The following is a 13799-nucleotide window of genomic DNA, read 5'->3' as shown; positions in this document are numbered from 1 at the left end:
GGGGAAGATCACTCCACTCAGCAAGCAATGCTCTCCGAAGTTCCGGTACACATGTAGAAGGTGGTTGACGGGCTGCAACTCGTCGGCCAAGCATGTCCCACGCATGCTCTATCGGATTCAAGTCAGGTGAGAATGCTGGCCATTCCATACGGGTGATATCCTCAGATTCAAGGCATTCGTTTACGATGTTTGCTCGGTGAGGACGGGCGTTGTCATCCATAAACACAAATTCTGCGCCCATGGCACCCCTAAACAAACGTACACGTTGTTCCAGAATGATGTCCCGATAAATTTGGGCTTTAATGGTTCCGGTTTGAACATGCAGATCTGTTCTGGAACTCAGTATAATTCCACCTCAAACGAGCAATGCTGCACCACCGTAACGGTGTCGTTCAATGATGTTGTCTTGGTGGTAATGGGTACCTGGCATTTTACATAAGAAAGTCCGACGTGAATCAGACTGCAGGCTAAACCTGGACTCGTCGGAAAACATCACACAAGCCCACTGTGACGATGTTCACATTACATGTTCTCTACTCCAGGCTAATCACTGCCGACAGTGAGTTGCCGTGAGCGGAACACATCTGACAGGCCTGCGAGCATATAGACCAATATCTCCCAAACGTCTGTACACGGTTTGCCTTGAAACTGTGGTGCCCGTGGCTGCAGATAGCTGACAGGTCGAATGCTGTGCTCCGTCTGCTTCTTTTGGCAGTTACTGCCAAATACCGGTCTTCATTCGGCGTTGTAACTCGGGGGCGACCTGTACTGTAACGTCCACTGACATTCCCGTTATCTTGGAATCGTTGCCAAAGCCTAGAGATGGCACTTTGGGCAATTCCAAGTTCCTCGGATACTCCCATCTGAGTACGCCCACATTCCAGGCGGCCGATAATTCTACTGCGTAAAACATCATTCACATGCGTCCTCTGTGTCATAACTATTCACTTATGGCACTGAGCGCCTTACAGAACTCTTGTGAACAATTTTACTTCTTTGCCACCATTCCTTATATACCCCCCCTCCTTACACTCTCGTCATTGTGACGTACTATCGGCATCATCTGGTGGCTTCCTGAAATTTGCATATCATTCTTGCAGATGTGTGTGATAATTCTACAGGTGAAACTTTTACTTTAGATTTCGATTTCCGTGTGATTCTGAATTATCCCTAATTTATTGACATGAGTGTATATATATATATATATATATATATACACACAAGGTAATGCCTTGAGTCCCTTGGCCGCAAATTACTGGCAAACGGTTCATCCTAGATGCATACTTCTAATTAAAAGAAGGTATCCAAATAACGTGTAGACTTCAGATACGTTATTCATATTGCAAAGGGCTGTATGGTAATTAAAATAAAATAAAAAATTGAACTTCCATTTTTATGTGATGACCCTTCCCCGAAAAATCCAAAATAGAAAGTTCTTGCCCTGTCTCCTTTTGAGGTTAACCCTCAACTGGCGTGGTGGGGTGAGTTTGACCCCACGCGTTGCTAAACATGATACTCCCTTGAGAAAAAATGCATTCGGTACATCCGGTTATCAGTACGTTTCAAGGAGGTTGTTTATACGTTATTGACAAATTTATGAGGTTGTTTATACGTTATTGACAAATTTATGAGGTTGTTCTATTTTTTCTTTCCTTTATTTCATTCGTGAAAATTTCCGTTATTTGCATGTCATTTTTTGTCTGACGGCCGTAGTGTTGAGATTGAAATGTCGTCCCGGGAGAGCAACAGTTTTCTCGATAATGGTTTCAAATTAATGATGAAACATCGGATATCCGAGGTAAGGATGAGGATTGTGTTCCTAGTGAATTGCACGTAAGATGTGTGTGATCAGCATGTCATTGTGTTGTTTGTAAGGACTGTGTTTCCAAGACAAATTTTGGTGCTTGCGAAAACATAGTAAATATTATTTTAATCTGTACATTTCATTTCCTGTGTATATTTTACTCATGCCTGTTTATTTTATAATCATGAAAGTTGCGGTCAAAAAATTTAATAACTAATTTTAAGAAATTTCAAAAGTCATGCATCCTTTCATTTTTTTCGAATGTGAATTGACGGATGAATGAAGGCATGTAAAAACCCATCGCTTTTATGAAGACTGGTTTATTTTAAAAATGCATTAATACTTGCTGGGGGTGAAAATGATCCCACGACGCCAGTTAACAAACATAAATTTCATGTTTCAGTCCACCGATATAGTCTACCGATCACGAGAAGAACATCACCTACGTCACGTTACGTCACGTCGGACGATCCTATATATTATTTTCTTTTAGGTAAAGCAACTACCCATCGAGAATAGCGCATTAGTAACGGTGCTTTCCCGTTTGGCGTCGTTAGCTCTATTTTGGCCTCCTAGAAATTTCACCAAGAGCGCCACGGCAGTGCTCTCGATAACGCCGCCATCGTAGTGTTTTTGTAACGTAAACACCGGCTGTGCGACAGTGTCGTGTCAAGGCATTGTCGCATTAGATTCAAAAAATAAGATCTGGTTGAAATTTTCCAGAATTTATGTGGTAGGGCCCCAAAAAGTTCACTTGGCCCGGGAAGGCCTGTGATGCTCTTAGGACGGTCCGGCTGCTCGACGGGACGGCTCATCCCGTAACTCTTCTCGTGATCTGAGGATTATAGTTGAATTTAAAAAATCGCTGAAAATGAAAAAAAAAAACAGCATATCAAACGTATGTGCGTGTTCGTTAATTTATGATGTTTTTTCCCTCATTTTTAGCATTTTTCGAATTCAATTGTCCCAGCGAATATCCCACTAAAAACGTGGAATGGTTTAGTTTCAGAAGAGACCGACTTTTTAATTTGGTTTTTTAAGACAGGTCACCTAATAAGAAGTTTATTCTTTTTTATTTCAGTAGCTACATACCCCCTTACAACATCAATGTCGTATCTGAGGGCTACACGTTATTCGGATACTTTTTCTAATTGGAAGTATGACGCTAAGATCAACGGTTCGCCAATAATTTAAGGCCAAGGAACTTGAGGCATCATCCTGTATATTTACGTTCTTTGCGATTCAAGCTACGTTAAGAAAAAATTCGGATTGTAAATTTCAAGGCAAAAAAAAAAGAAACGCAAACAAAACATTTTTACTAATGAAATCACAGCCATGCACGCGTCCATAGGCCTCCTGGTCAACGAATTGAAATAATGGTGTGAAAAACTATGCATTTTAAAAAGATTCTTCCCACATTTTGAGAAAGAAATTCTTTCTCATCATATACATGGCTCATTCTATATAGCTGAGTGTGTTTTAATTCACAAATTCTATTCTTCAACGTGTGTCAGTGTACTGACGGGCACGTCGTTAAGGTATAGTGTTTTATTATATTAAAAGAGATTACCACATCTTCAAACAGTCGAACTTGCGTACATATGGAAAACCAAAGAATGGGGACTCCCAAAAATGACTTTTCATTTTTGTTACATGCTGAACATCCGGATGATAAGTATTTTTATATACACGCATACATACGCTGTAATTAAGAAAAGAAAGCTCCGCGTTGTCATTGATAAAATGAGAAGTCAAATTTAGATTTTCCCCTATAATTGCATCTGGCATTTCATCAGGAGCAAAAGATGAAAACCAAGAAGAAGAAAAGGTGATTCGGGATTTTCCGAGGTAAGAAAGAGGATACGGCAGAACATACAGAGAGAGAGAGAGAGAGAGAGATTCGTCTAAACACGTGGAAGATGAAGAAGAGAATTCATTGGCACAAGAAAATATGAATTTTGTGGCGTGTGTCGAGCTCGAAATCATTGCCGGAGGTAGCACAAGAGACGAACCTCGATGATATTCAAAGAGTAGAAAAGTTTCGAGTTTACAAGCCAAGTTTCCGCATTTGATGGATGACATTCAGACATTTCTTTCTTCAACAAAAATGGAAACAAAAAAAGAAGAAGAAGAAAGGTAAAACTTATGAAAGATACAAGGAGAGATATTAAAAATATGTATTTCTATTTTTTGCTCACGTTTGCAGCGGTATCCTTGTATTAATAAAATGTAATTCGGCGAGGGAATAGAAAATGCATAGAAATGCAGCATTATTATCACCATTCAATCGACGGAACGCGTTCTCATTTATTCGACATTAGGCTGGTCAGCATTTTGGCATTATGATTCTCTCTCAGGTCACTATATTTTTTTTCTCTCTCCCTGTTTTTTTTTTGTGATGGAACTGACAAGTATTAGTTTTGTTTGATGACGATGGTTCCTCACTGATTCTTTGCAGACGAGCTTATCGCTTTTCTGACGCAATTTATTTTATAGGTATACATAAGAAATCACAAAACCTTTTGAAATAATACATCTCTTAATAATTTTTTAAGAGATCGTTTTCTTCTGATATTCAACAAGTGTCCGATAAGAGAAAAAGGGGAAAAAAATGTTCCATTGGCCAATCAGCTTTTTAAAATACGGGGAACACCATTCCTGAGTCATTTAAAGGTGAAATAACTCGTCAATACTGGGATACAACGCATCAGGATTGGAAAGGCATCCCATAAATATCAGTGAGGGGGAGAGATGTGAAGAGGTGTATTGACGGCTAACCACCTACGAAAACGTATTCGAAATTTAATTTCGAAGAAGAGGAAACTGGAAATATTTCGGCATCGAAGTGATAAATGCATCAATCGAAAAAATAGGAGGAGGAAAAGACAAGAGCAGTATGATAAGATATTCAATGCGTCAAAAGAATTCATAACTTATAAGGCGACGACGAGCTGATGGAAGACATTTTCAAAAGAGCACGAGGAAACTCAATGGAAGGTCCGTTTGGACGACAACCAAGTCAGCGTTCTATTTGTGTACATTTGAACGCAACAAGCAACAACATCTTTTTTTTTTCTCACAGACGCACATTTCCCTTTATCTTTTCGCGAAAGGCGGAGACGGAATCAAGAACGCGAGAACACGGAAACATCCGAAACCGAGCCTGGACATTCGCCAGCTCCGATAACCACATTCATTATAAACTTACGAGTAACCCGATTAATATCGCACATTTTGTTATTCTACTTTAATATATCTGTCAGGGAATAGTCGATTAGAAAATTAACGCATGCAAAAACGAAACCGCGAACTTTGCGCGTGGATCAACATGAGGAATAATAGTTATATCACCGGGGGCCATGTTGTTTTATCCGAGCGCGTTATTTTTTCACTCGGCCCAGATGTTTTACTTCTTAGGTTGCAGCGTCTTAATGAGAGACACACACGATAGGATAAGAAACAGAAAAAAAAATGAGTGGAGAGAGAGAGAGGGAGAGAAATGGTGGATAAGAAGAGTTCAATATCAGTGGAAGATGAAAAATAACGTAAAGACGTGACTCTTTTTAAATAAAGTGCAGGGAAAGGAGAGAGAGAAACGAAAAGGTAGGTAGGCATATGTTCGAACAGGATACCCAGGGAAAATAAACACTGCACCAAAAGAAATAAAAAGAAAAAATAAAGAACAAATAGTTTAAAAAAGATGGCAGCAGGGGGGGGGGGCGAAGTATATATATAAAAAAAAGAAAGCAAGAAGGATTTAGTTGGGATATCAGTTGGGAGGGGGGCGATGGTGGAAATGAGGAACAACTGGGACGATGGTAGAGTTGGTACAGACTTGCCTGTACCAATATTTGACGTGGATCATTTAATTATTCTCCGCACTCTTAAAAACGAGCCGATGTTTTTTTCTCACGAATACAGCAGAAAGATGGGAGGGCTAGGTATAGACAGAGAGAGCGACCAACTCGCCGCTGATGCGCAACGAAAATCAAACACAAGCGATGATCAGGGCAAAGCGCGTGGAAAAACCTCCTGAAGGAAAAATAAACACCAATTTAAAAAGTTTATGTGTGCTTTGCGAGCTTTTAATTAACGAATTACCTCGAGCAAAAAGATGATGCTGGTACCCCTTAATTTCTTAATTCACCCCTTCATATTAAATTTCCTACAGCTTATTGCGAATCTAAATCGCCATCTTTTTCCTTTTATTTTATTTCCCCCTTTTCTTTCTAATTCTTTTCTTTCTTTTTTATTATTATTTTTTTTTTTTTTTGCAGCGAACCAACAACTGCTGCTCTCGCAGGCACCTCTCTTCTTCTTTTCGATCTCTTTTTTTGTTCTATCATCATCAAACGATATGTTTTCCTTGCTCTGTGTCTCTTTCGCCTTCTCCTTTGGAAAACTTTTCCCAACGCTATTAATACGACATACATTGATGGAAGGGAAAGAGTATAGACAAAAAAAAAACACGGAACGGGAAGGGATAAGAATAAGAAGAAAAGTGAGGTGGGAAATAGGCAGCGGCTTTTTAAATGAAACTATTTCTACTTATGATAATCTATCTAATCTATCTACCGATAATGTCACTTCACCACCCGTTCTACACTGTAGGGCAAAGAAAAAAAAAAGACTTCGAGAAAGCTCGCTCGATCTCGACGCGCGAAATCCCTTCGGAGCATACAACGAATATTCTATTACAATCTTACGATTTATTATAGCACAGTTGTACTGATTAAAACGAGGCTCATCTCGAGAAGTGCTCTTCCTTTTCTACGACTGTGGCAATTCCATGTAGGACCAGGACAACCACGGCCAGACAAAAACTCGATAATATTGATAATAATAAATTGTAAGGCTGAATAAAGACTTAATCGTTCAGAAAGAACCAATGAAAAAAACAAATACAGTCAAACTCGGCGATAACGACCTCGGTTGTAAGGACACCTCGGCTATAATGTTAGTAATTGGCGACTCACATAGAAAATAATGCTTATTAACTTTGATTATAACGTCAATGAAAAGCAACTCTACCTCTGTGTAAGGGGCCGTTCAAGTATTACGTCATCATCGATGGGGGGGGGGGTTCCGATTTGCTGACATTTGATGACAGGGGGGGGGATTGGATAACACCCCGTTTGGATTGCTTACGTCATCAACCACCCTTTATGAATTATGAAAATATGAGTTAGTATTCAGAGGGGCAGAGCTGATGACGAATTTTGCTGACAAGGGGGGTAGGGGGTCTAAAATGACTAAAACTTTGCTTACGTAATACTTGAACAGCTCCTAACGACAAATCTTTCGTTGCGTTTGATTCCATTTTTACTGGATTAAGAAAGAAATATTAAGAATTACAAATTAGAACTCCCACACCACATTGAGAAAATGTTTGTTATTCTATAAAACTTAATACTGAGGAAAAGATTTATTACATGTTTGACGTCTACGTCTTAACTTCTCATTGATATGACCGTATGAGAGACATTTCTGTATTACCTCGTATAATATTCCCCTCCCAACCTTTTTTTTTTTAATATAAAAATGGCCCATTTTTCCAACGAAGTTTCTTTTAATTCATTTAATTTTTATTTAGGGAAAGGTATTTGCATAACTTAACTTACAAATTATGTTATAATTAATATGACTATATATATTTCATCTCACATATTTGTGACGTTTAATTTCATTCTGGGAAATACATTTTGAATCACTTGAGATGACTGTACTTGTGAGCCAGTGTCTGAACCAGACAATGAGATCTGATTTTACAAATTTTTTCGATCATCATCAAAATAACTCCTATTCGACGAATTCTGAAATCAGACCCCGATATAACAAACTCCGAGTTTCCCAACATTGTCAAATTTTACGATCGTACTTCTATCTAATGAACTTACATTTAAAAAGTTTTACGATTCTACCCAAATATGACAAATGTAATATAACGAACTCCTATTTTTGAAAAATTCCACAATCGAGCCTCATTATAACGAACTCCTGTTTTATGAATTCTGCAATCGGACCCCGATGTAATTAACCCCTATTTGACAAATTCTACAATCGGACCTCGATATAATGAACTCTTAATTAACAAATTTCACGATCGCACGCGCGTACTTGAATATTATATATTATTTTTTCAAATTATCATTATGCATAACTTTTTTAGTATCCATCAAACTTAACAACGTCGCTTGGATATTATGTATGATCACCGGTAAAGGTAATAAATTTATCAAAAAAACCGAGACGATTAGGAATTATGCACAATCTATATATATATATATATAATTGATTTTCTGTATGTCTGTGTGTTCTCTCTAACAAATCTACAATTCTAGATCGACCGTAACCAAATTTTGCATATATACCAAATAGGACCCGGCTTGAACGATAGGCTACTTTAGAATTTCGTCAGAGCCGAGAAAATACCCCAAATGGGCAAAAACTGTCGAGCAACAATGGTTTTTTTGGGCCCAAACAATCACTTTCGGAACGTTTACTTTGGTTACCGGGGTTCCCTAGCAATGCGTTTCAGACGTGTATATGCCTTTACAATGGTTTGTCACTGCTCTAATCATGTTACTAGGTATATGTATAATACAAGATATACAGAAGACTGGATGTTGTGAAGATATTTAGTATTTGAGATGTTAATTTTTTAATCTCGTCCGGCAATCGAGGGACCCGGGTTCGACTCCCGGTAGAGGAAGAGGTGAGTTTTTTTCCTTCCTTTGAAAATTAACAACTCAAATATTAAATATCTTCACAACATCCAGTCTTCTGTATATCTTGTATTAACAAGTGGAGAGCGACATTCATGTCATATATATAGCCCTCTGGTGGCTCGTCGTCCATGAGCTATTAGCTGATCGGTTTCACCGTCCATTGCACGGTTCCGTTCGGCATATATACGCTCTAGCGAAAGAAAATCTGTATCTCCTCTGTAGCTTAGTGGTCAGAGCACGCGTCCGGCAATCGAGGGACCCGGGTTCGACTCCCGGTAGAGGCAGAGGTGAGTTTTTTTCCTTCCTTTAAAAATTAACATCTCAAATATTAAATATCTTCACAACATCCAGTCTTCTGTATATCTTGTATTAACAAGTGGAGAGCGACATTCATGTCATATATATAGCCCTCTGGTGGCTCGTCGTCCATGAGCTATTAGCTGATCGGTTTCACCGTCCATTGCACGGTTCCGTTCGGCATATATACGCTCTAGCGAAGGAAAATCTCTATCTCCTCTGTAGCTTAGTGGTCAGAGCACGCGTCCGGCAATCGAGGGACCCGGGTTCGACTCCCGGTAGAGGCAGAGATGAGTTTTTTCCTTCCTTAACCGACTGACGGTTTGAGGGTGTTGAGAAAATCTACTTGAAAAAGGTTCAGGTAATTGTCACAGAACTGCTTCGAAAAAAATCCAACAATTTTTCCTTCCCCCCGTACAAACAGCGGGACATCGGATTTAGTGTTGTGTGGTTTAAAATTTTTGTTCCGCCCACTGTTGAATGCTTCTTTGTAGGAGAGGAAAAGAAAAGGTGTGTTCTCTCGTAAAAGGATTCAAACTAAGTACAATACTTGGCTTTTTGTGGGCTCGTCTTTTTTCCCATTCCTCTGCGAACATACTTTTTACTTTTCAAGTAAAGATCTGTTACCAAATTATTTCACTCAAAAATTTCAATAAACTTACCGTATTCCCACGCATTGGCCGGCATGCCGCAAAACACGAGGGGCACCAGCTTTTTGTATGTTGTGGTCTTGACCACTTTCGGCATGCCGGAAAAAGTGAGGTTATAATAGGATCACAGCATGCATTCAGCTGAATCAGTGGATTTTCCGAATAAAGTTGATATATATGTATATATTTTTCTAAATCACACTTCCTCATTTTCAAAAAAATCAGTTTTCTTTAGATATTAATTTGTCTTGTTCTTCCTCAGGAATAAATTGAATCTATGCATTATCTTGTGTTCATAAAACTTTTAAAAGAAAGTATTTTATTTACATAGTTCCTGAATTTTATAACTCTATGCCATCTGATATGAATTCAACTGTCAGCCTTCATTCATACACAGGGCCGCAACTATGGGGAGCAGACTGGTCTCGTACCCCGGGCGCTGAACCCGAGGGGGTGCAAATTTCATTCTGAAACATCTCCTTTACCATTACAAGGGGGCGTAAAAATGCGCGCTTGCCCCGTGTGACCAAGCATCTAGTTGCGGCCCTGTTCATACACATGTATAGAAGACTAATCAAATTTTACCTTCTTTCAATTACAGTACCGACATTGAACAATATTTCTGATTCTCTATGAAATGTTTCATTTCATTCTTCCTCCCATTCAGTTATTCATTCTAATATTAAATATTCAACTGTTTGTTCCAGTAAGAGCCATCATTGTTGGCTCCGACGATATGTATAATCTATTTTCCTGATAAGAAATTAATAAAAAATAAAGATATTCAAGAATTTTCCAGAATCCGTGAATCGAATTTTATCGGCATTCCGGAAAATACGGATATTTTCAGCATACTGGCCTGCCTCACTGTTTCCCAGCATGCCAGCTAATGTGGGGAAGTACGGTAACTATTTTAGTAAGAAATTAGTTTTTCCTCACTAATTGAATTCAATTGCTGTGGCCCGTTTTACACCCAGGAGCTGAACTGTTTTTGATCGTTAAATTTCTTCCTAAAAACATTATTGCGCAAATAAATGTTATGTTAGGTTGTTTGACCTCAAGACCTGTAAGACCTTTCTATTATGTGGACAATGGTGCTATTGGAAGAGCCGTAGCCAGAAATTTCTTGTGGGTTGGGGGAAGGGAACTGACAGTGCAGTACTTAGTCAAGATTTCACAATATGTAAATAAAATTCTGGCATTTAGGGGGATGACTGGCAGTGGGGGTGGAGCCAGAGGGTGCAGTGAGTGCTCGAGTACCTACAGTATTCTGTACCACTGATCTGAGCACCCCCAAAATTCATTCAGGGATCAATAGTTTCCATGTAAAGCTCATGTCAAGCACCCACGGTTTCGTAACTCTTCCGACGTATCTAATGGCTGGGCCACCAGATCACTATCTTAGATGGAAAAAAAAGAAGTCAGTCAACCATTTGGATGTTTCGTTTGTAAAATCAGCACACATTTTATAACAAGTGTGATAAATGACCAAAAGATACAATAAAAAAATTTTATTTTATTTTTAAATTTAAATGTACTTTTTTTTTCGTTCAATGTTGAGGCATTGTGCTTGATGAGCACGTACAAGCTTATTCATGTCCTGTCACATAAGTGTGAGGAATTTATAGATGAGCTGAACATTTTTTTTCTTTTTTCTGTATGGAATGCTTAATCAAGCCGTGACTCAGCTTTTACAGCACAATACTTTTTTACTGGATTTTCACCCGTGGCCGTGTATATTCTAGAGCTACTGTGTCGTCGCGTGGACATCACTCTGGGATCTCATCACGAGCATCCAGGTTTGTACCTCACTGGCGGCAGAGTGGTGGTCTACCGAAGTTCGTTTTCTGTGGTTTTTCAACTTAATGAATGGTTACAGCAGCGGTTCTCATCCGTTTCGGACTCGCGGAGCCCTTTTCAGTATATAATTTCTGTGGCGGAGCCCTGTTTCACTCGAAGAGCACTTTTTGCATATAATTTTTATGGTAGAATCTTGTAGGCCTCTTATTTTTTATTTATCTATCAAAGTTACTGATTTGTTTTATTTTCTTTTGTCACCGCGGAGCCCCTGGGAAGTGTACACGGAGCACCGGTTGAGAATCGCTGGGTTACAGGTTTATCCTGCTTGAAAGTTAGAATTTACTCATGACCGGTCAACAATGTGATAACATGCTTATATTTATTTCCACTTCCAACTGTTTTTTTTTTAAATCCTTACTATAACCGATAAAATTAAAAAAAAAAGCCACACACGAGTGCCCTTGCCTTATTTATTTTCTAGAGCATTGCTCAGCGAAGCGATGAACAATGATATAAAAATGTATATATTTGTATAAGGACTGGTACTAGCTGAAAATTATCAACTGAGCAATGAAATGTTGCAGAGATTGAATACATGCGTGGATTTAGGTATTGCAAATGAGCCGCATTCTCGATTTCACTGAACATTATCAAGGCATAGTTTGCAAAGCTAATAGAATTTCATACATGTTATGTACGCCTTACCACAAATGTGATGCGCATACGTTCCCATATGCTTTCTCTGTGTACGTTCGCCCAACTCTGGTTCACAAGTATGGGATGATTCAGGCATAGTCCGGGGGGTATAATGTCTTCATGGGGCCTACATGATAAAATTCTGGCACACAATAATTTTCGAAAGTATGTAAATATGTAAGCTGTTACTTCCATCGAAATACTGAACCTCCCTTCCCGAATATCACTTTGCACGCGGGAGGGAGTGGGTTGGCGTGATCTTTGCATCACTGCCCAGCGTATAACCTTCACAAGAGGGAAGCTCGCTGGACTCTAGAGACAGGAGTCTTGACAGACACTATGACCATGGCCCCCACATCCTGAAGCAGGGCCCCTAGGCTGGGATCTTTTACGGGCCCCCCGACCAGACTTTCACGGGGTCCCTTTATGATGAATTTATAGTGTGAAAAAACAAAAAAATAGATTAAAATCACACCGGACCCCAGGGCTGGAGCCTTGTCAGCCCACCCCTTGGGGGGGGGCATGACTATGACAGTCTTTGTTTATAAAATTTTCGCTTTCACTATATAATTTTTCAAAAAGAAAATAGTTTGTATACTTAGAAATGGTTTAGTCTGCTGGGTGAGGTTAGGGGCCCAGGCAAAGGCGGGGGCCAAGAAAGCAAGAAGTGAGAAGAAAACATGGTCCAAAGAGGGTTAGGGTAAAGGAGTTAAGAAACACTGGTATCAATTATGCTTTGCGTAAATAAACATGATACTGTATTTTTTTGGTTTTCTGATGTAGGGCTTTCCAATCACATCGGATAATTGAGGTTCTGCCGTATCGTACTTGAGTAGTGATAAAGAGGTAAAGATAAACAAATGAAAAATAAAATTAAAAAATTTCGCCTATACTGTAAAAAATTAAAATCACTGGAAAGCCAGGATGTCACAATTCGGGGGGGGGGGGAATCCAGTTTATCTGTATTTTGCATTCAGTGTTTCGCCGTCAATGAGTTTAGTACGATGAATTTTTTTTCATGCCAAAATAAAAGTCAGTACATATCCTACAATCAAGCGATAAGAATTTCTATAATAAGATAAAGACGTGCCTTTTAGGTGGGGCATTTCTTGCTGAAGAGCAGCCTTTTTTATACTTTCTGAAAATTCCTCTTCGTTTACAAAAGGATTAAGGCTTCTTTGAACTGACTATTCGAGAGCTGCTTGTCAAACGTCTATCTGCTAAGTTAATTGAAAACTGCCCCCTCCCGCCGAAAAGGCAGAAGCCATTTTGTCGTTTTCAACGCCCAGCGCTGTTGCGAGTACAATGGTCATTTTGTGGAGAAAGGAGAGGGGCGTATGCTAAGCCAGCTTAGTGATTCTTTATGGGGGGAAAGCAAGGCAGTATATTTACGGCCAGGACCATTTGGAAGTCGAAAAGTTCACACGTGAAAATACGGCCTAGACCGTTTGGAAGGCATCAACTTCACACGTACATATACGTGCAGGACCGTCAGTCGGTTAAAAAAAAAATTAACATCTCAAATACTAAATATCTTCACAACATCCAGTCTTCTGTATATCTTGTATTAACAAGTGGAGAGCGACATTCATGTCATATATATGTATAATAGTTTCTAATTTATACAAAAATTGCCACGTTTTCAAGACAAATAAATTCAATTGGTCGAATGGTCGACGCGTTTCGGCTCTTCAATGGAGAGCCGTCATCAGGACCTCGTGGTCAGAATTCACACGAATGAGTCGTGGAGGGGTGATGTTTACGCGTCTGGTCGTCCGAAGAGTTCGCCTTTGTATTTGCTGCGTCCAAGTAGTCTTTGGATGC

General features: G+C 39.3%; 1 protein-coding gene across 4 annotated transcripts in view; it reads right to left on the bottom strand.

Moving 5' to 3' along the window:
- Window positions 1–13799, bottom strand: part of LOC149078233 (uncharacterized) — a 575966-nt gene that overhangs the window by 414630 nt on the left and 147537 nt on the right. The window lies entirely within an intron of this gene.

This window comes from Pholcus phalangioides, unplaced genomic scaffold, assembly GCF_987345545.1.
Source record: "Pholcus phalangioides strain wild (caught in Gottingen) unplaced genomic scaffold, Ppha-v1.0 ptg000014l_1, whole genome shotgun sequence".
Taxonomy (NCBI): Eukaryota; Metazoa; Arthropoda; class Arachnida; order Araneae; family Pholcidae; genus Pholcus; species Pholcus phalangioides.
The sequence above is the reverse complement of the archived record's forward strand: the minus strand, read 5'-3'. Positions and strand labels throughout refer to the sequence as shown.